At 43.2% G+C, this 20,970-nt stretch overlaps 1 protein-coding gene across 7 annotated transcripts in view; it reads left to right on the top strand.

Moving 5' to 3' along the window:
- The window catches only part of CYRIB (CYFIP related Rac1 interactor B), a 190,014-nt gene that overhangs the window by 103,380 nt on the left and 65,664 nt on the right, over positions 1–20,970 (top strand). For 3 of the 7 annotated variants that reach the window (XM_073590328.1, XM_073590334.1, XM_073590331.1), the window contains exon 2: positions 1,223–1,332. The exons of 2 other annotated variants lie outside the window; for them this stretch is intronic. The gene's annotated coding sequence lies outside the window, so the exon portion shown is untranslated. Of the gene's footprint in view, positions 1–1,222; positions 1,333–13,723; positions 13,923–20,970 lie in introns of those variants that run through there. 2 more of the 7 variants (XM_073590335.1, XM_073590329.1) reach the window with 2 other exon arrangements.

The raw sequence follows: 20,970 nt of genomic DNA, 5'->3' as shown, positions 1-20,970 counted from the left end.
TCCCCTTGTTTTCTCCCCTACCTTTTGGAAGATAAAGTTGTCAGCAAGAGAGGATAAGAATTTCCTTGACCTGTTAGTTTTGCCTGAGAGAGATTCCCAACAAATGTCTGGATAGTTGAAATCTCCCATGACAACTATGTCATATTTTTTGGAGAACTTGGCCATTTGATGCATAAAGAGTTCATCCATATCTTCAGCTTGCACAGGCGGCCTGTAGTAAATGCCTACAATGGTGTCCTTTCCATTGTTCTGTCCTTGTATTCTTACCCAAACAGTTTCCACAGAACTCCCAGTCTCTGAAGCTTGGATCTCTGTGCAGATATACGCTTTTCTAACATACAGTGAATGCTACACCTCCTCCACGTGTATCAAGTCTGTTTCTTGCAAATAAGTTGTATCCTTCTAGCCTTGTATTCCAATCATGTGTATTGTCCCACCAAGTCTCAGTGATTCCAATGACATCATATTTCTTTTCCTGTGTTAGTAGTTCCAATTCCCCTTGTTTGTTGCCCATGCTTTGTGCATTCGTATAGAAACATTTTAGTTTGTGATTGGTTTCTCTTTCTCCAATATTTTTATTATTTAAATTTTTTTGTCTTTGTTCTTCCTTTCCACTTCTAATAGCAGAGTTCTCTATAGCATTTGTCAGGTGTATGGCTTTTTCTGGCCTTTTGCTTCCCTTCCCACATTGTTCTAGTTTAAAGCTCTCCTGATGAGTGCAGCAAGGTGACTTCCAAATAAATGTTTTCCAGTCTTCATAAGGTGCACCCCATCTAAATTCCTAGATTCTAAATGTCCGTTGTACCTGCTGCTAAATCTCTGCCCACCTAGCCTGATTGATTGCACCCCAGTACCCCTCCTCCCTGCTGCTGATCTCTGCCCACCTAGAATGATTAAATGCACCTCTGTGTCCCTCCTCCCTGCTGCTGAATCTCCAGCCACTTATACTGACTGACAGTTCTCTGTGTCCCTCCTCCCTGCTGCTGAATCTGTGCCCACCAAGCCTGATTGACAGCACCTCAACATCCTTCCTCCCTGCTGCAGCGCATATCTCACACTGCTCAGTAGGCCGCATCTACATAGACTGAATACACTTGGACTCATGAGCTCTCACGCTTTCTCTTTTCTCCATACTGTATCTCTTCTGACCTGTTCTTATAACTCTGCTCTTATAATGAAGGTATTTGCAGCCTGAGCATTTAATCTTTTTTTGTTCTTTCAGATCCTTTCTTTATGACACTGGAGCTCTGGGATATCCTCACATCTGTGTAAAGCCTTTGGATTGTGATCTGTTCCTGGACTTCTGCCAGTCACAGCAGCATTAGTATTCAGGTATACCATTGTACGGCCGTAAAGAAATATATCTTCTTCTTCTTGTTTTGCTTCCATGAATCTAAAATAAAAAAATGACGCAACTTTGTAAATAGTTTTGATTAAAAATATTTTACTGTTTTCTGTCTACAGCTCTTCTACAGACCCATGTGTCTCTATGGTTACTTATTATAAACAAACCCTCTGTTTTCAAATAATTTTATTGTTTTTTTAGAAATAAACAGGGTAGGGAAAGGAAGGTGGGAAGGGAGTGGGGAATAAACAACCTTGTACAGGTACGGAAAAAAAATTTAAAAACTAGAGAACCCACAAATAGGCATAGAATAACATATATCGAATAACAACATAAAAAAAAAAAAAAATCGACAATCCTTATTATGGGGTAACATTCTTGGAAGGAGATACAGCATCCCAGTACTAAAGTGCCCAGGTTTAAACTTCAAAATATAGTGCCTCTTGTTAAGTCTATTTGATATGAAATTTATTTTTCCAGGTCTTCCATTTTTTTGAGTATTTGTGAATGTTGTTAATCGCAAATCTGCGTTCTAAATTGCTGTGTTGGCCTATCTTGTGAAGTATGTCTGAAAACTTGGGAACCTCTGCTTTCTTCCACCATTGTGCTAACATGGTCTTGGTCACTAAGAGGATGTAGAATCATAGAATCATAGAATCGTAGAGTTGGAAGGGACCTCCTGGGCCATCTGGTCCAACCCCCTGCTCAAAGCAGGATTCGCTAAATCATCCCAGTCAGATGTCTGTCCAGCCTCTGTTTGAAGACTTCCATTGAAGGAGAACTCACCACTTCTCGTGGCAGCCTGTTCCACTCATTGATCACTCTAACTGTCAAAAAGTTTTTTCTAATATCTAATCTGTGTCTCTTCCCATTCAGTTTCATCCCATTGCTTCTAGTCTTTCCTTGTGCAAATGAGAATAAAGTTGATCCTTCTACAATGTGACAGCCCTTTAGATATTTGTAGACCGCTATTAAGTCTCTCAGTCTTCTCTTTTGCAAACTAAACATTCCCAAATCCTGCAACCTTTCCTCATAAGACAGGGTTTGCAGACCGGTCACCATTCTGGTCGCTCTTTTCTGAACTTGCTCCAGTTTGTTGATGTCTTTTTTAAAATGTGGTGCCCAAAACTGGACACAATATTCCAGATGAGGTCTGACCAAAGAGGAGTAGAGGGAAATAATGACTTCACGTGATCTAGACTGTATGCTTCTGTTAATACATCCTAGAATTGCATTTGCCTTTTTTGCTGCTGCATCACACTGTTGACTCATATTCAGTATGTGATCTATTAGTATACCCAAGTCTTTTTCACATGTGCTGTCACTTAGCCCTATTCCTCCCATTCTATATATGCTTTTTCCATTTTTATTGCCCAGATGTAGTACTTTGCATTTCTCCCTGTTAAAAACCATTCTGTTAGTTGCTGCCCACTTCTCCAGTTTATTTAAATCTTTTTGAATCCTCTCTCTCTCTTCTCTAGTATTAGCTATCCCTCCTAGCTTTGTGTCATCAGCAAATTTAATCAGTTTACCCTCAATTCCTTCATCTAAATCGTTGATAAAGATGTTGAACAATACAGGGCCCAGGACAGAGCCCTGTGGTACCCCACTTGAGACATTCTTCCAACTGGATGTGCAGCCATTTACGACCACTCTTTGGGTCCGATCACTAAGCCAGTTATGAATCCACCTAACAGTTGCCTTGTCCATTCCATACTTAGTCATTTTTTCAATAAGGATTGTATGAGAGACTTTGTCAAATGCTTTGCTGAAGTCAAGATATACTATATCTACAGCATTTCCTTGATCCACCCAATCAGTGATTCCGTCATAGAAGGAAATTAAGTTAGTCTGACATGACTTATTAGTTACAAACCCATGCTGACTCTGTTTAATCACTTCATTCTTATCCAGGTATTGACATACATGTTGTTTAATAATTTGTTCAAAGATCTTTCCTGGTATAGAAGTCAGACTCACCGGCCTATAGTTACCTGGGTCCACCTTCTTCCCCTTTTTGAAGATAGGAACAACATTTGCTCTTCTCCAGTCTTCTGGCACTTCTCCTGTTCTCCAAGAATTTTCAAAGATTATAGAGAGGGGTTCAAAAATTTCTTCTGCTATCTCCTTCAGTACTCTGGGGTGTAATTCATCTGGACCTGGAGACTTGAATTCATTTAGGCTAGCTAAGTGTTTCCTCACTATCTTTCTGTTTATAGATATCCTGGATTCTTCTATTCCCTTAATAGGACAGTGAATAACAGTTGATGTTACATTTCCTTTCTGAGAGAAAACAGATGCAAAATAGGAATTTAAAAGTTCAGCCTTCTCAACATCCTGTCTTACCAATTCATCATTTTCATCCTGTAAAAATCCTATAGCATCTTTGACTTTTCTTTTACTTTTGACATATCCCCAAAATCCTTTATTATTGCTTTTGACATCTCTTGCAAGCCTCAATTCATTTTCAGCTTTAGCTAATCTGATGTGTATGATAATGTGTATGATAATGTGTCTTAGGCCTCTTTCACACTTCAGTTTTTTGCAATCAGTCACAATCCGCCAGGTTTTGAAAAAAAACGGATCCTCAACTTTCTTTTGAGGATCCGTTTTTTCCCCAAAAGTTGCTGTCCGTCACCATCCTCAAAGATTTCAAAACGGAGCTTGCAACGTTTTTTTCTCTGGCGGATCCTCCAGACACTCATTTAACCCGAAATTCTTTCTGGGTGCTGGATAAAAAAAAAAAAAATTCTCTCTCTCTCTCTCTCTCTCTCTCTCTCTAATCAAATCAAATCTCTCATCAAATTGTTCCATGTCTAATGAAAGAAGTGCTCTTTCGGGTGTAATTGTGAAGTCCTTAGCAATGAGGTTAATGTGCTGTGTGACTTGAAGCCAGAGGTTTTTGATTTTTGAACAACCCCAGAAAATATGGTGGAGGTTCCCTTGGTGTCCACAATCTCTCCTGCACAAGGAAGATAGCTCTGTGTTAAAATGCGATAACCTCGTCGGGGTATAGTACCATCTATTTAACAATTTGAAATAACTCTCATGAAGACCCATTGATATGTTGGAATTGTAAGTGTTTTTGATGGCATCGTTCCAGTTCTCGAGACGGATATCAGCACCAAAATCGGACTCCCATCTCTTCATGTATATGTTTTTGTGGCTCGTTAGGTCTTTGACGACAGATCTATACAAATTACGCAGACTCCAGAGGTTTTTATTTTTAAGGTTAAACAAACCCTCTGTAGTCTGATCCTACAGTCATCGTCAATACTTTCTGCTAACCTATAGTAGCAACGCACATTATGCTAAAAGGAAAACAAGACAGAGATGTAAGGGAAAGTGACTGCCGGACCTGACAGCACAGTTGTTTTTTTTTTCGTTTTTTTTTCTGGAGTCTGTTATCATAAATCTGCATGAATGCTGCATACACAAAACGAGAGAAGACTTTTCAAATTCTGACCATTTCTTAAATTGTAGTTTGTATCTTTATCTTTGTGTCCCCCTTCTTTTTACTAATTTCCTGAACGTAAGAAGCAAAAAGTAGGGAGCAGGAGGGAAGGGAGTATGACCGCAGGATCTATAGAGACACATGGGCTGTATACACATTGTAGATGAGCAAGAAAGACAGGCAGAATGACTGGAGTATCAGACTACACCTATGTTGATGTCGTCCATGCGGCCCCCCTTATGACATTACGGCCCCTTTTCATTGTTGGATTCGGGCCTTTTATTTAGTCTGTTTTTTGTGTTTTTGGCCTAGTTTTCAATTTCATCTTATTCTTCTTTTAATCTGCGCCTTGTTTTAGGTTTATATTATACGTTTTTGCATGTTTTTTGTTATTTTCGTCATTGTGGGAAGAGTTCGGGATTTCCAGTTGCAATTTCTTTTTTTGTTCAATTGTCCCCCTCCCTTCCCCCAAGCTGATGGGATTTTATGAGCTAATTTTTTTTTTTGCAAAACATTTACATCATTTTAGCCGAATATGCAATTTTTTTTCAAGTCTTTACTGTCCATCCACCACTACCCCTATGTACAACACAACAGGCCACTGCCCTCCTCTAAAACTTTCTCTCCACCATCACTGGAGGAGAGCTTACTCATCTCCTCTCCAAAGCACACCTCACCACCTGTGCACTCAACCCCATTCCATCACACCTCCTCCCCAACTTCACCACCACACTTATCCCATCCCTAACTGATCTCTTCAACCTATCATCTAACTTCTGGTACCGTCCCTTCTGCTGTCAAACATGCCACAATCACACCAATCCTAAAGAAACCATCCCTCGACCCAACCTCTACATCCAGCTATTGCCTCATATTGCTGCTCTCTTTCGCCTCTAAGCTCCTCGAACAGCATGTTCATGCTGAACTTTCCTTCCACCTCTCATCCAACTCGCTCAACAACCTACAATCCGGCTTCCGTCCTCAAAACACCACTGAAACTGTCATGACCAAAATAATAAACGACTTACTGTGAACACTAACAGATAATTCTCTATACTTCTCCTTCTGGACCTGTCCTCTACCTTCCACACAGTTGACCACTGCTTCCTACTACAGATCCTCTCTTGCCTTGGTGTCAAAGACCTCGCCTTATCCTGGATCTCCTCATACCTCTCCTACCACACATTTAGCATCTCCGACTCCCGCACTACCTCCTCATCCGCCCTCTCTCTGTTGGTGTCCATCATGGCTCTGTCCTGGGATGCCTGCTCTTCTTTATATATATCTTTGGCCTGGAACAATTCATAAAGTACCATGGCTTTCAGTACCACCTATACGCTGCTGATATGCAAATCTACTTCTCTGCTGTTCAGAATCCAAGAATGTCTACCAGCAATATCCTCCTTCTTCTCCTCTCGCTTCTTAAAGCTCTACTGCCTCAACTCTGCCCTGTCCTTCAAATCCAAACTCTCGCCACCTTATTTAAAAAAAATGGTGTGGCACCCCCCACCCCCATTTTTGACAACCAACCTTTCTAAAGCAGACAGCTGGGGGTTGGTATTCTCAGTCTGGTAAGTGGCCATTGATATTGGCCCCTCAGCCTAAAAATAGCGGCCCGCAGCATCTGGCGCATCTATTAGATGCGCCAATTGTGGAACTTTGCCCGGCTCTTCCCACTTGCCCTGTAGCGGTGTCAAGTGGGGTGATAGTTGAGGGGGTTGATGTCACCTTTGTATTGTCCAGTGTCAATAAGACTCCCCCATTACTAACCCCATAGTCACATTGTATGAAAATACAGACACCAAGAATAAAGTCCTTTTATTTGCAAAAATGACACAGACTCCTTTAATAAACTCAATTAAACCATACCTACGACCTCGCCTAATTCCACCGAAGCCCTCGTTCTCCTGTAATAAACCAAAAATAATAAAACAACAATATGCCATACCTGTCCGTCATTCTGTCCCACGCCGTAATCCATGTCTGGGGGAGAAATAGGTTTCAACCTGGGCAGTGCCAACATGCGACCATCCAAGCTGAGAACCACTGATGACTGAACTGCTGCGAGCGCACCCTCAGAGACTGGTGGTGAAGTCAGTGAGGATGTGTTCCCAGCCGGGCTGAACTGCGGTGACTTTGGTGTGATCCCCGCTAGCACCGTGAGAAAGTCGCACAGTGCAGAGGCCAGTTAACCGCAGTGAAATTCTCCCGGTGAACTCACCTCTGCACCGTGAGACTTTTTCACAGTGCTAGCGCGTATCTCACCAAAGTCACCGCAGTTCAACCCGACTGGCAACGCAGCCTCAGTGACGTCACCGCTAGTCACTCAGGCTGCACTCGCAGCAGTTCAGTCACCAGTGGTTCTCAGCTTGGACGGTCGCATCTTGGCACCATCCAGGTTGAGAACTATTTCTCCCCAGACATGGATTACGGCGTGTGACAGAACGACAGACAGTTATGGTATATTGTTGTTTTATTATTTTTGGTTTATTGCGGGAGATCGAGGGCTTTGGTGGAATTAGGCGAGGTTGTAGGTATGGTTTAATTGAGATTATTAAAGGAGTCTGTGTAATTTTTTCAATTAAAGGACTTTATTCTTGGTGTCTGTGTTTTCACACAATGTGACTATGGGGTTAGTAATGGGGTGTCTTATTGACGCCTCTCCATTACTAACCTCGGGGCTTGATGTCACCGTACAATACAAAGGTGACATCAGAACCCTCAACTATCACCCCACTTGACACCGCTACAGGGCAAGTGGGAAGAGCCGGGAAAAGCACCAGAAGTGGTGCATCTAATAGATGTGCCTTTTCTGGGTGGCTGCTGGCAGCTATTTTTAGGCTGGGGGGCCAGTATCCATGGCCCCTTACCAGCCTGAGAATACCAAACCCCAGCTGTGTGCTTTAGCAAGGCTCGTTGTCAAAAATGGGCGGACCACTCTATATTCTTGATAGCCAGCCTTGTTGAAGCTGACAGCTGAGGGTTGCAGCCCCCAGCTGTGAGTTTTGCCTGGCTGGTTAACAAAAATACAGGAAAACCCACGCCGTTTTTTTTTTAAAATATTTATTTACAGCGCAGGAGCGGTTGATGAATACTCCCATCTGCCGCTCCTGCTCTCACTGTTATTAGCGGTAGCATGTGTCGGATGATGGGAGCAGTTGTCCTATCAGCTGACACCAGTGACTGGAGGTACCCTGTATACCTCTGATCACCATCCTCGCCTGCTCTCTGACCGGCGAGGATGGTTTCACCACCGATCAGAAGCGGTGTTTGCCACGTTGCCAGGCACATGACAGCGCAACAAACACCCGGTGTTCGGGCAGCCGAACCCGAACAGTAACACAGACTTCCTGATGAAATAGGTGTTCGGTATGGACGCTGAGCTTTCCTGTTCAGTTTCGCCCATCTCTAATAATAATAATAATATTTTTTATTTTGCTAAAAAGTTGTGTAAAAACTTAAAGGCGAAAATAGTGAGCATTTTTTTTATTTTTCAACTATTCGGCACAAAAAAAAGTCATTTTAAACCACAAGACGAACAAAAAAGGAAAAGTGATTAGAAACCCCCCCAAAGAAAACGCAAATGAGGAATTGTCGTAACAGAGGTCATGCTGATGGACATCCCCTTTTAGTCAAAGTATTATAAAACCTTTATCTATTTATCATGCCTTTATTTAATTTTATTGCTGGTTTGGATGTTGTTTTCTGGTGTTGGATTATTACGATATCCATCTTCCATGGAGGCTGCCTCTGTGATACAAATTAGAGGGGAGCAGGGAGCCGTGATGGCCGTTTCCTCAGAACTTTAATAAGAGACACTTCATCTGCTTTTATTACGTGTGACCGTATATAGACATTTCACAGGTTAGGGAAGTGCAGGGGAATAGAAAGCTGCAGCACGGAGGGGTTTTTTTTTTTCCGCCATTCTCTACTTGTTTTATAGGGTTACTGTAATATCACTTTGTTCTGAGATGAGATTTCTGGAATATAGGAGGATGTTTAAAGCCCCTAATCTCACATCCCCATGTGGTCCAGGAAGCTAGGATATGGGGTGCAGACTGCTGAGGTCCTGGTGGCAAGGAAATACATTATTTGGTCCCAAGATTTCTTCTGCCAGCAAAATCTAACTATAAAGTTCAATAGTTTTCCCTTTTAATTTCCACAAACATCAGCAATCCTGCAGAGTGAATACAGATTTACCTGTTACTGAGATAGGAGATGACAGTTGGTGCTCATACAGTTCTATGGAGAACTGTAACTGTGGCATCAGGAGAACTTGCAGCAAAATAGCGGTGTCTGCTTCTAGTTCCTCCATCTTCCTCATTCCCTCTCCTTTGAACATAAGTTCTAAAAATTGCAAATCTCAAGCTCCAAAATAAATTCAGACCCTAAAATTAAATTAGACTCCTGAACAAATAGAAACCTGAGACCAAACGTCTAACCTAGCAGACTTCAGACTGAGCCCGTAAATGAATCCTATAAAAATAATTTATCAGTGGGATCACCCCTCCTAAGCCGTTTATATGGACATGCAGGTTATAGGAAGCTGAATACAATGATACCTTGATGTCTGTGATCCGATGTCTTATTCCAGAGAAAACCACATTTTTGTTAATATGTAAATGAGCTATTAAGATCTATGGGTCGGACATAGATCTCCCCAAGACTCCGCCTCTAAAGCTTATTGTAAATGGTGGTCGTCATAACCAATGTGAGACATGTAATGACTGACATTCTGCTCTCCTGATCTACATGTCTCACACTGGTAATGCCCCTTACATTTACAATAAGCTCTGAAGGCAAACTCTTGGGGAGATCTATGCCCGGCCCATAGATCTTAACAGTTCATTTACATATCTTCAAAAACATGGATTTCTCTTGAATAAGACATCGGATCACAGACATCAAGGTATCATTGTATTCAGCTTCCTATGACCTACAGTACATGGCCAAATAGACATCTTAGGAGGGTTGATCCTACTGACAGATTCCCTTTAACCCCTTTGAGACGAAGCCTGGTTTCACCTTAATGACCGGGCCGATTTTTGCAATTCTGACCACTGTCCCTTTATGAGGATTTATAACTCTGAAACGGATCCCGGTGATTCTGAGATTTTTTCGTGACATTTTGTACTTCATTTTAGTGGTAAAATTTCTTCGATATGACTTGTGTTTATTTATGAAAAAAACGGAAGTATGGCGAAAACTTTTAAAATTTTGCAATTTTCAAACTTTCTTAGTTTTTAAGCCCTTAAATTAGAGAGTCATATCACACAAAATAGTTAATAAATAACATTTCCCACATGTCTACTTTACATCTGCACAATTTTGGAAACATGATTTTTTTTGTTAGGAAGTTATAAGGGTTAAAAGTTGACCAGTGGTTTTTCATTTTTACAACAAAATTTACAAAACCATTTTTTTTAGGGACCACCTCACATTTGAAGTCACTTTGAGGGGTCTATATGGCAGAAAATACCCAAAAGTGACACCATTCTAAAAACTGCACCCCTAAAGGTGCTCAAAACCACATTCAAGAAGTTTATTAACCCTTCAGGTGCTTCACAGGAATTTTTGGAATGTTTAAAAAAAAAATGAACATTTAACTTTTTTAACAAAAAATTTACTTCAGATCCAATTTGTTTTGTTTTACTAAGGGTAACAGGAGAAATTGGACCCCAAAAGCTGTTGTTCAATTTGTCCTGAGTACGTTGATACCCCATATGTGGGGGTAAACCACTGTTTGGGCGCATGGCAGAGCTTGGAAGGGAAGGTGCACCGTTAGACTTTTCAATGCAAAATTGGATGGAATTGAGATCGGACGCCATGTTGCGTTTGGAGAGCACCTGATGTGCCTAAACAGTAGAAACCCCCTACAAGTGACACCATTTTGGAAAGTAGACCACCTAAGGAATTTATCTAGATGTGTGGTGATCACTTTGAACACCCAAGTGCTTCACAGAAGTTTATAATGTAGAGACATAAAAATAAAAAAAATCATATTTTTTCCACAAAAATGATCTTTTCGCCTCCATTTTTTTCCCAAGGGTAACAGGAGAAATTGGACCCCAAAAGTTGTGCAATTTGTCCTGAGTATGCTGATACCCCGTATGCGGGGGTAAACCACTGTTTAGGCGCATGGAAGAGCTCGGAAGGGAAGCAGCGCCATTTGACTTTTCAATGCTAAATTGGAATTGAGATCAGACGCCATGTCGCATTTGGAAAGCCCCTGATGTGCCCAAACAGTGGAAACCCCCCAATTCTACCTCCAACCCTAACCCCAACACACCCCTAACCCTAATCCCAACCCTAGCCCTAACTTGAGCCCTAACCCTAATGAGAAATGGAAATAAATACATTTTTTCTTATTTTTCCCTAACTAAGGGGGTGATAACGGGGGGTTTGATTTCCTATTTATAGCGGGTTTTTATGTTTTGCAGCTGTCGCACGCTAAAAGACATTTTTTATTTCAAAAAGTAGTTTTTGCATCACAACATTTTGAGAGCTATAACTTTTTTATTTTTATGCTGATTGCCCTGTATGACGGCTTGTTATTAGCGGGACAAGATGAAGTTTTTAGCGGTACCACATTTATTTACATCCGTCTTTTTGATCGCGCGTTATTGCACTTTTTGTTTGGCGGTATGATGATAAAGCATTGTTTTTTTGTCTCATTTTTTATTTTTTTTATAGTGTTCACTGAAGGGGTTAACTAGTGGGACAGTTTTATAGAGCGGGTCGTTACGGATGCGGTGATACCAAATATGTGTACTTTTATTGTTTTTTTTTAATTTACATAAATGGATTTATTGGAAAAATATATTTTCTTTTCTTTGGGGATTTTTTTTTTTAAATATTTTTACACATTCTAATTTTGTTTTTAACTTTGTAACATTGTCTCAGGTTGGGACATCACTATATCATGTCAGATCGCTGAGCTGACACTTTGCATAGCACTGTGTCAGATCAGTCTGACAGGCAGTGAAGGAGGCTTGCCGGCACCTGTTCTCAGCAGGCACTGACAAGCCATCTCCCTGCAGGAACCGGAAGGACCCCGCGGCCATCTTGGAGCCGGGAGTCTCAATGGAGACCACTGGAACAACGCGATCGCATTGCGTTGTTTCGGTGGAAGAGCGCAGGGACCCTCCCCGATTCTTTTCTAGAGGGGTTAAATGCCCCCGTTCAGTGCTAGCACCGATCGTGGGCATTGCTGCGGGGTGTCAGCTGTTACGTACAAATGACACCCGTACCCCATCACTGCGGCGCTCAGCTTGAGGCCGCGTGATCGTGTCGCCGTACTAGTACAGCTGTTTGCAGGAGTGCATTTCCCGCAGAGCAGTACTAGTACGGCGCATGTTGGGCACTGACCCCATGTAATCCCCCACCCCCACCATAACGCAAGCCTGAACTAGTCTTTAAAAGGAAAGTGTCATCAGAAAATGACACTTTGATTATGAAAGGCTATTTCAGATAATACAGGATCCACCATTCACAATAGGTAATGTCACAGCTCACCTCCCCCTCCAGTACAATGACTGATAACACCTCTATATACAGAAGATAACACAGAATCCACCATTCACAATAGGTGATGTCACAGCTCACTTCCTCCTCCTGTACAATGACTGATAACACCTCTATATACAGTAGATAACACAGGATCCAACATTCAGAATAGGTGATGTCACAGCTCACCTCCTCCTCCTGTACAATGACTGATAACACCTCTATATACAGTAGATAACACAGGATCCAACATTCAGAATAGGTGATGTCACAGCTCACCTCCTCCTGTACAATGACTGATAACACCTCTATATACAGTAGATAACACAGGATCCAACATTCAGAATAGGTGATGTCACAGCTCACCTCCTCCTGTACAATGACTGATAGCACCTCTATATACAGTAGATAACACAGGATCCAACATTCAGAATAGGTGATGTCACAGCTCACCTCCTCCTGTACAATGACTGATAACACCTCTATATACAGTAGATAACTCAGGATCCAACATTCAGAATAGGTGATGTCACAGCTCACCTCCTCCTCCTGTACAATGACTGATAACACCTCTATATACAGTAGATAACACAGTATCCACCATTCACAATAGGTGATGTCACAGCTCACCTCCTCCTCCCCCTGTACAATGACTGATAACACCTCTATATACAGTAAATAACACAGGATCCAACATTCACAATAGGTGATGTCGCAGCTCACCTCCTCCTCCCCCTGTACAATGACTGATAACACCTCTATATACAGTAAATAACACAGGATCCACCATTCACAATAGGTGATGTCACAGCTCACCTCCTCCTCCTGTACAATGACTGATAACACCTCTATATACAGTAGATAACACAGGATCCACCATTCACAATAGGTGATGTCACAGCTCACCTCCTCCTCCTGTACAATGACTGATAACACCTCTATATACAGTAGATAACACAGGATCCACCATTCACAATAGATGATGTCACAGCTCACCTCCTCCTCCTGTACAATGACTGATGACACCTCTATATACAGTAGATAACACAGGATCAATCATTGCTATTAGATGGATAATTATAAAAATGTAGTTTCTGGTATGCAAAAAACTATAAACAAAATAAAGTCAGGACATTTTAAATGTTAATGATATAATTTATAATGTTTTCTATTCCATGCTATACGACTAATAGGCCTCACTGCTAGGAGTGAGAATAATTGCTCATTATCGGTGACCCATTTAATTTGCCATCCAGCGCTAAATTCGACGCTCGCCAATCACAATATGGCGATGGACGTGGGTCGTCACAGGGCTGGCGCCATCTTTGAGCTCTAACGTGAAGGCTGCAGAGGAAGGGGCGGGGCGACGCCGAAGGTGTCCGGAGATGGTCATGAGTCTTACGCCATCTTGGTGCTCTAGTGTGAAGCAGTTGTTCCCGGCAGGCGGAGGAGTGGGCGGGGACTAGTGGGGTTTCAGCCCCCGCCGCTGCTGCAGCAGTGTGTGTGTCAGAGCCGGGAGCTTCAATGAGGAGGAAGCAGTGAATGGAGATGCGGCAGCGGGGACTCTAGGCCCGAGGAGCGTCCTTCCCTGTCGTGTCCCGGCCCCAGCTACAGCAGGTGAGGACCCCCAGACCAGAAAGAGAGGGCACCAGCCTGGTACAGTGTGCCACCTGCTTATCAGCCAGCTATGTATTCCTGCCTCCATGTTATCACCCCCAAGTGCCAGGCTGCCAGTCACCAGCGTCCTTGTGCCAGGCTGCCTGTCGCTGTCACCCCCAACCGTGTGCCACGTCAGCCCCCAACCATGTCAGGCTGCCTGTCGCCGTCGGCCCCCTCATGTGCCAGGCTGCCTGTCGCTGTCACCGCCCCCCCACTGCCGAGCTGCGTGCCAGGCTGCCTGTCGCCGTCACCCCCAACCGTGTGCCAGGCTACCCGTCGCTGTCAACCCTCCAACCGTGCCAGGCTGCCCGTCGCCTCTCAATCCGTGTGCCAGGCTGCCTGTCACCGTCGTTCCCCCCCCCTTCTTGTGCCAGGTTGCCTGTCGCCATCTTCCCTCCCCCCCCCCCCCCCTTGTGCCAGGCTGCCCATTGCCAGCGGCCCGTCACCTTCGTCCTCCTCCCCTTTTTGTGCTAGGCTGCCCATAGCCATCTACCCTTGTGCCAGGCTGCTCCTCGCCATCCACACCCCCCCTTGTGCCAGGCTGCTCGTCTCTTGTCATCGCCCCCCCCCCCCAATGCGCACCAGGCTGCCGTTGCTGTCAGCCCCCCTATGTACTAGCATACCTCTCACTCCATCTCTGTGCCAGCGTGCCCACCTCTCCACATGTGCCAGCCTACACAACATTCCCTCTCTCTACATCTTTGCTGATTATCATCTCACCTGTGTTGACACCTGGGTGGCCGGCCGCTGTCACTGCTCTATCGCTTCTCTGCCCATCATTGACTTCTGTGTACTCTTCAAATCCCTATGTGCCACTCTGCCTATCTCTCTATCTACAGGACACCCTACCTATTTACCGTTGTCCATCCATGCGCCGTCCTGCCGGGCGGTCCTCCTTCTGTGCTGCCGGGCGGTCCTCCTTCCGTGCGCCGTGCTGCCGGGCGGTCCTCCTTCTGTGCTGCCGGGCGGTCCTCCTTCCGTGCGCCGTGCTGCCGGGTGGTCCTCCTTTTGTGCGCCGTGCTGCCAGCGTCTCCCCCAAACACAATATTCCATCCCGTACCCCCTTCATACCATTGCAAAGTGGGGCGAGCAATATTATTCGGCCCCTTTAACTTAATACTTTGTTGCGCCACCTCTTGCTGCGATTACAGCTGCAGTCGCTTGGGGTATGTCTCTATCAGTTTTGTGAAATTCTTGCCCATTCTTCCTTGGCAAACAGCTCGAGCTCAGTGAGGTTGGATGGAGATCGTTTGTGAACAGCAGTTTTCAGCTCTTTCCACAGATTCTCGATTGGATTCAGGTCTGGACTGTGACTTGGCCATTCTAACACCTGGATACGTTTATTTGTGAAACATTCCATTGTAGATTTTGCTTTATGTTTGGGATCGTTGTCTTGTTGGAAGACAAATCTCCGTCCCAGTCTCAGGTCTTTTGCAGACTCCAACAGGTTTTCTTCAAGAATGGTCCTGTATTTGGCTCCATCCATCTTCCCATCAATTTTAACCATCTTCCCTGTCCCTGCTGAAGAAAAGCAGGCCCAAACCATGATGCTGCCACCACCATGTTTGACAGTGGGGATGGTGTGTTCTGGGTGATGAGCTGTGTTGCCTTTACGCCAAACATATCGTTTGGGATTGTTGCCAAAATGTTTGATTTTGGTTTCATCTGACCAGAGCACCTTCTTTCACATGTTTGGTGTGTCTCCCAGGTGGCTTGTTGCAAACTTAAAACAACACTTTTTATGGATATCTTTGAGAAATGGCTTTCTTCTTGCCACTCTTCCATAAAGGCCAGATTTGTGCAGTGTACGACTGATTGTTGTCCTATGGACAGATGGTCCCACCTCAGCTGTAGATCTGTTAGGAACGGCGGAACGCACTAAATAAAAATAATAAAGTGCGTTCGCCGCTCGGGGTCCACCGTGCAGTAGGTGAAATAACCGCTGCTAAGTGGTGGCAGGAGCAATATGGCGGAAATGCACACAGGGTTAAACTTCACTCAGGTACTCAGAGCAATCTCAGTTAAACTCACAGAGATGCCAAAAGTACAAACACAAATGGCTGAGCCTGTTGTAGTCACAGTACTCCGTAAAAAACGCACACACGGTATAAGGTCACAGGAGTAGCCCAAGACGGCGGCACTACGTCCGTCTAGACCTACCGTGTGCGCGGCGTTGCAACTGCGAACGCAAAGGAGCTGCTACTGCAGCGCGGTGTGGACAATGCCGCCAAACGACAAAGGCAACGCGCAAGTGCAATGTCGGACGCTAGCAGCTGTGGAAGCAGAGGGGCGCTGTTTCTATCTCAGTCCCTATCCACATGCGTATTATCAGAGGGAAGGGGTTTCAAATGAGTCAGTCACCAGAGTCATGCATCCGTCTTCACACACAGCAGCAAGTAAGTCTATACTAACGCATAGCGGAACAGCCATGCGTGCATTTTATAGCAGCCGGGACCTTCTGCACGCTTCCAGATCTCTGAGATGGACCAATGAGAAAAGGAGCGGGACCTGAGCACATGACTCCCGATCTCCAATGGGAGATCGTCCCATGAGCATGCCCAGTAAGAGGACAGAAGGACTTGGCCTCAGGAGAGATTTGCTGCAAGGCAATCTCCTCTGCAATCTCCTGTGCAGTGGAAAAATAGGAGGAGACTGCAGAATGTGAGGATCTGGATCCCTGCTGAGTAAACGCAGAAATCCGACTCCTAACAAGATCTCTGCAGTTCATCCAGAGTGATCATGGGCCTCTTAGCTGCATCTCTGATCAGTCTTCTCCTTGTTTGAGATGAAAGTTTAGAGGGCCGGCTGGGTCTTGGTAGATTTGCAGTGGTATGATACTCCTTCCATTTTAATATGATCGGTTGCACAGTGCTCCTTGGGATGTTCAAAGTTTTGAAAATCATTTTGTATCCAAATCCGGCTTTAAACTTCTCCACAACAGTATCACGGACCTGCCTGTTGTGTTCCTTGGTCTTCATGATGCTCTCTGTGCTTCAAACAGAACCCTGAGGCTATCACAGAGCAGGTGCATTTATACGGAGACTTGATTACACACAGGTGAATTATATTTATCATCATTAGTCATTTAAATCAAATCAAATCAAATTTATTATTATCGCCAAGTACATATTACATATACAAGGAATTCTTTGTGGCAAAGAGGCAACATAATATATAACAACAAGTAACATCTAACAAGACAGATACAGTATATAGTCTACACATGACGATTTAATTGTTGAACAGAGAGTGGATAGAAGCTGTTCATATGGCGGTTGGTACTGCATTTGGGGACTCTGAAGCGACGTCCTGAAGGGAGTAGTTGGAATGAGGAGTGTCCCGGGTGAGAGGGATCGGATGAAATTTTCAATGCGTGGGATCGAATACTCTTATCATAAAGATCCTGGATTTTAGGCAGGGGGAGGACAACATTGGATCATTCAGAGATCCACAATGAACTTCTGGAGTGAGTGTGCTGCACTGAAAGTAAAGGGGCTGAATAATATTGCACGCCGCACTTTTCAGTTTTTGAATTTCCACAAAAATTTAAAATAACCAATAAATTTCAACTTCACAATTGTGTCCCACTTGTTGATTCTTCACCAAAAATTTACATTTGGTATCTTTATGTTTGAAGCCTGAGGGTGTGTGCACACGCTGCGGATTTTGCTGTGGTTCCGCAGCGGATTTGGGCGCTTAGTCAGATCATGACTAAGACTATTTTTTAGTTGAAATGCGTTGATCCTCCTCACTGGTGTGCTTGGTGTTTGCTATAAGAAAATTTTTTAGAACCAACATATTTTTAAGTTGTCCAATAAAGCTTTGTTAATTGCAGCCGCCTCCGTCTCCAGCTGGTTTAAAATTATTTTTTCTTCCTCTTGCTCCCAGTATTTTAGTAGTTATATTCTTGTACATAGGGGAAGTATTATAGTAGTTATATTCTTGTACATAGGAGCAGTATTATAGTAGTTATATTCTTGTACATAGGGAGCAGTATTATAGTAGTAATATTCTTGTACATAGGAACAGTATTATAGTAGTTATATTCTTGTACATAGGAGCAGTATTATAGTAGTTATATTCTTGTACATAGGGAGCAGTATTATAGTAGTAATATTCTTGTACATAGGGAGCAGTATTATAGTAGTTATATTCTTGTACATAGGAGCAGTATTATAGTAGTAATATTCTTGTACATAGGGAGCAGTATTATAGTAGTAATATTCTTGTACATAGGGGGCAGTATTATAGTAGTAATAATCTTGTACATAGGAGGCAGTATTATAGTAGTTATATTCTTGTACATAGGAGCAGTATTATAGTAGTTATATTCTTGTACATAGGAGCAGTATTATAGTAGTAATATTCTTGTACATAGGGAGCAGTATTATAGTAGTTATATTCTTGTACATAGGAACAGTATTATAGTAGTTATATTCTTGTACATAGGAGCAGTATTATAGTAGTTATATTCTTGTACATAGGGAGCAGTATTATAGTAGTAATATTCTTGTACATAGGGAGCAGTATTATAGTAGTAATATTCTTGTACATAGGGAGCAGTATTATAGTAGTAATATTCTTGTACATAGGGGGCAGTATTATAGTAGTAATATTCTTGTACATAGGAGGCAGTATTATAGTAGTTATATTCTTGTACATAGGAGCAGTATTATAGTAGTTATATTCTTGTACATAGGAGCAGTATTATAGTAGTTATATTCTTGTACATAAGGGGCAGTATTATAGTAGTTATATTCTTGTACATAGGAGCAGTATTATAGTAGTTATATTCTTGTACATAGGGGCAGTATTATAGTAGTTATATTCTTGTACATAAGGGGCAGTATTTTAGTAGTTATATTCTTGTACATAGGAGCAGTATTATAGCAGTTATATTCTTGTACATAAGGGGCAGTATTATAGTCAGGGCTGTGGAGTCGGAGTCGTGGAGTCGGAGTCGGTGCTCATTTTGATGGAGTCGGAGTTGGTATAAAATGGACCGACTCCGACTCCTAAAATATATAATAAATTGGGTACAGTAATTCAATGCAGGATGTGCTGAATATTTTTTCATAGGAATTTGGGAAAGTTATGAAATGTCCTATAAATGGCTGTTCTATTCCTGATCTAAGGCTACATTCACACACAGCGTTTTTCCTGTGTTTTTTGAGGATACGTTTTTCAGCTGCAAAAGCAGATCTTCTTTTTAAAAAACCGCATCACCTGAAAGGTTTTTGAGCTCATAGATAATGTTTTCAATAGCAAAAGCAGATTAGAAATCTGCTCTATCTATCCATTTATCCATATCTGTCTATCCATATCGTATCTGTACCAAAAAGAATGAAAACCGGGTAGTACACCAATATATATTCTGTTCTATCTAAATATCTTGATTATTGGATCATAAAAATGATTAAATGTCTGAGGTTCACATTGTACTACAATAAATTTTTCACTTAAATATAAGCAATATGTGTGGGAGTCGGAGTCGGTGTAAGGGAAATTGAGGAGTCGGAGTCGCAGGTTTGGCTTACCGACTCCACAGCCCTGATATAGTAGTTATATTCTTGTACATAGGGGGCAGTATTATAGTAGTTATATTCTTGTACATAGGGGGCAGTATTATAGTAGTTATATTCTTGTACATAGGGGCAGTATTATAGTAGTTATATTCTTGTACATAGGGGGCAGTATTATAGTAGTTATATTCTTGTACATAGGGGCAGTATTATAGTAGTTATATTCTTGTACATAGGGGCAGTATTATAGCAGTTATTTCCTTGTATGTAGGGGCAGTATTTCCCTGTACTTTCCCCTTTGTGCCTTCTTCCTTGTTCGGTGTCACTATGCACCTTCACCCCTGGTATCGTCCCCATTATCTGACATGGCAGCAGTGGCGTCTCCTGGTCCGATCTTTCCGTGGCGCTGGTTAGCAGTCTTCCCCTGGTGATGCCAGGCTCGGCCACCCGCTGTGTGATGTTGGTGCGATCATATAGTCTCGGCGAGGCGTCTTATTACCCTCTTCCATGTTGGGCAGATAATGCCAGGCTGCCGCTGTCTGAGTCTGTGCCATGAATACTAATAGTAAGGCTCGGTGTAAATGGAAGGTATGATTACCGGCTGCCCCCGGGCCTCGGCCGCTGCACGGTGCAGCCACAATCCTGACTCCTATGTTAGATGTAGATCTTGGGAGCTGCTGATCTGCTTTGTTTAACCCTTTGTGGGCATGGAGGGGGGGATTTATTGAAGGACCCCTGTACTGGCTGCACATAGTCTTTGACTTGAGTGTCCTTGATTTGTAGGAGGTGAAAGTGTTAATTTTTTAAAAGAGGAGCTGAGCTATTAACCCCGTCCGATCCATTTTGGGTCATCTACCGTTTCCTCCTGACATTTATTTGCTGTCCGTGAATGGGAAAACCCGATGCCCGAAGCTGCTCCATTACCAGAGACTGCAAAAATGTATTGACGCGTTTATATAGCAACAGATCTGTCAGCAGCAGCTTGTTGACTGTTTCCAGATAAAGCTGGAGACTTAGGCCTGTTCCACCCTTCCGTTTTTGACCATCAGTCAAAATCCGCAGTTTTGAAAAAAAAACGGATCCACCATTTTTTTGGCAGATCCATTTTTTTCCCCATTGATTTGCATTACCGGCGGATTAAGACGGATGGCCATCCGTTGGATCCGTTTTTTTGCAGATCCGCCAAATTTTTTGCGTCCACCAACATGGCCGGACGGACCATGTAACGTTTTTTTTTTTTTTTGCTGCAGGATCCGCATTTTATAGTGCACATGCCCGGAGGAAGGAAGTCAGCCGGAAATTTAGCCCTGAAATCATTTCTGGCGCACAGAAAAAAATTCTGTCGGTGTGTGCAGCGCTCCTCATCCTCGTGCGGCGCTCCTCATCCTTGTGCGGCACAGTCGGTGTGTGCAGCGCTCCTCATCCTCGTGCGGCGCTCCTCATCCTCGTGCGGCACAGTCGGTGTGTGCGGCGCTCCTCATCCT

The sequence above is a fragment of the Dendrobates tinctorius genome, unplaced genomic scaffold (assembly GCF_039654945.1).
Source record: "Dendrobates tinctorius isolate UK_male_01 unplaced genomic scaffold, ASM3965494v1 ptg000116l, whole genome shotgun sequence".
Classification (NCBI taxonomy): Eukaryota; Metazoa; Chordata; class Amphibia; order Anura; family Dendrobatidae; genus Dendrobates; species Dendrobates tinctorius.
This window is presented reverse-complemented; position numbering and strand designations above follow the sequence as displayed.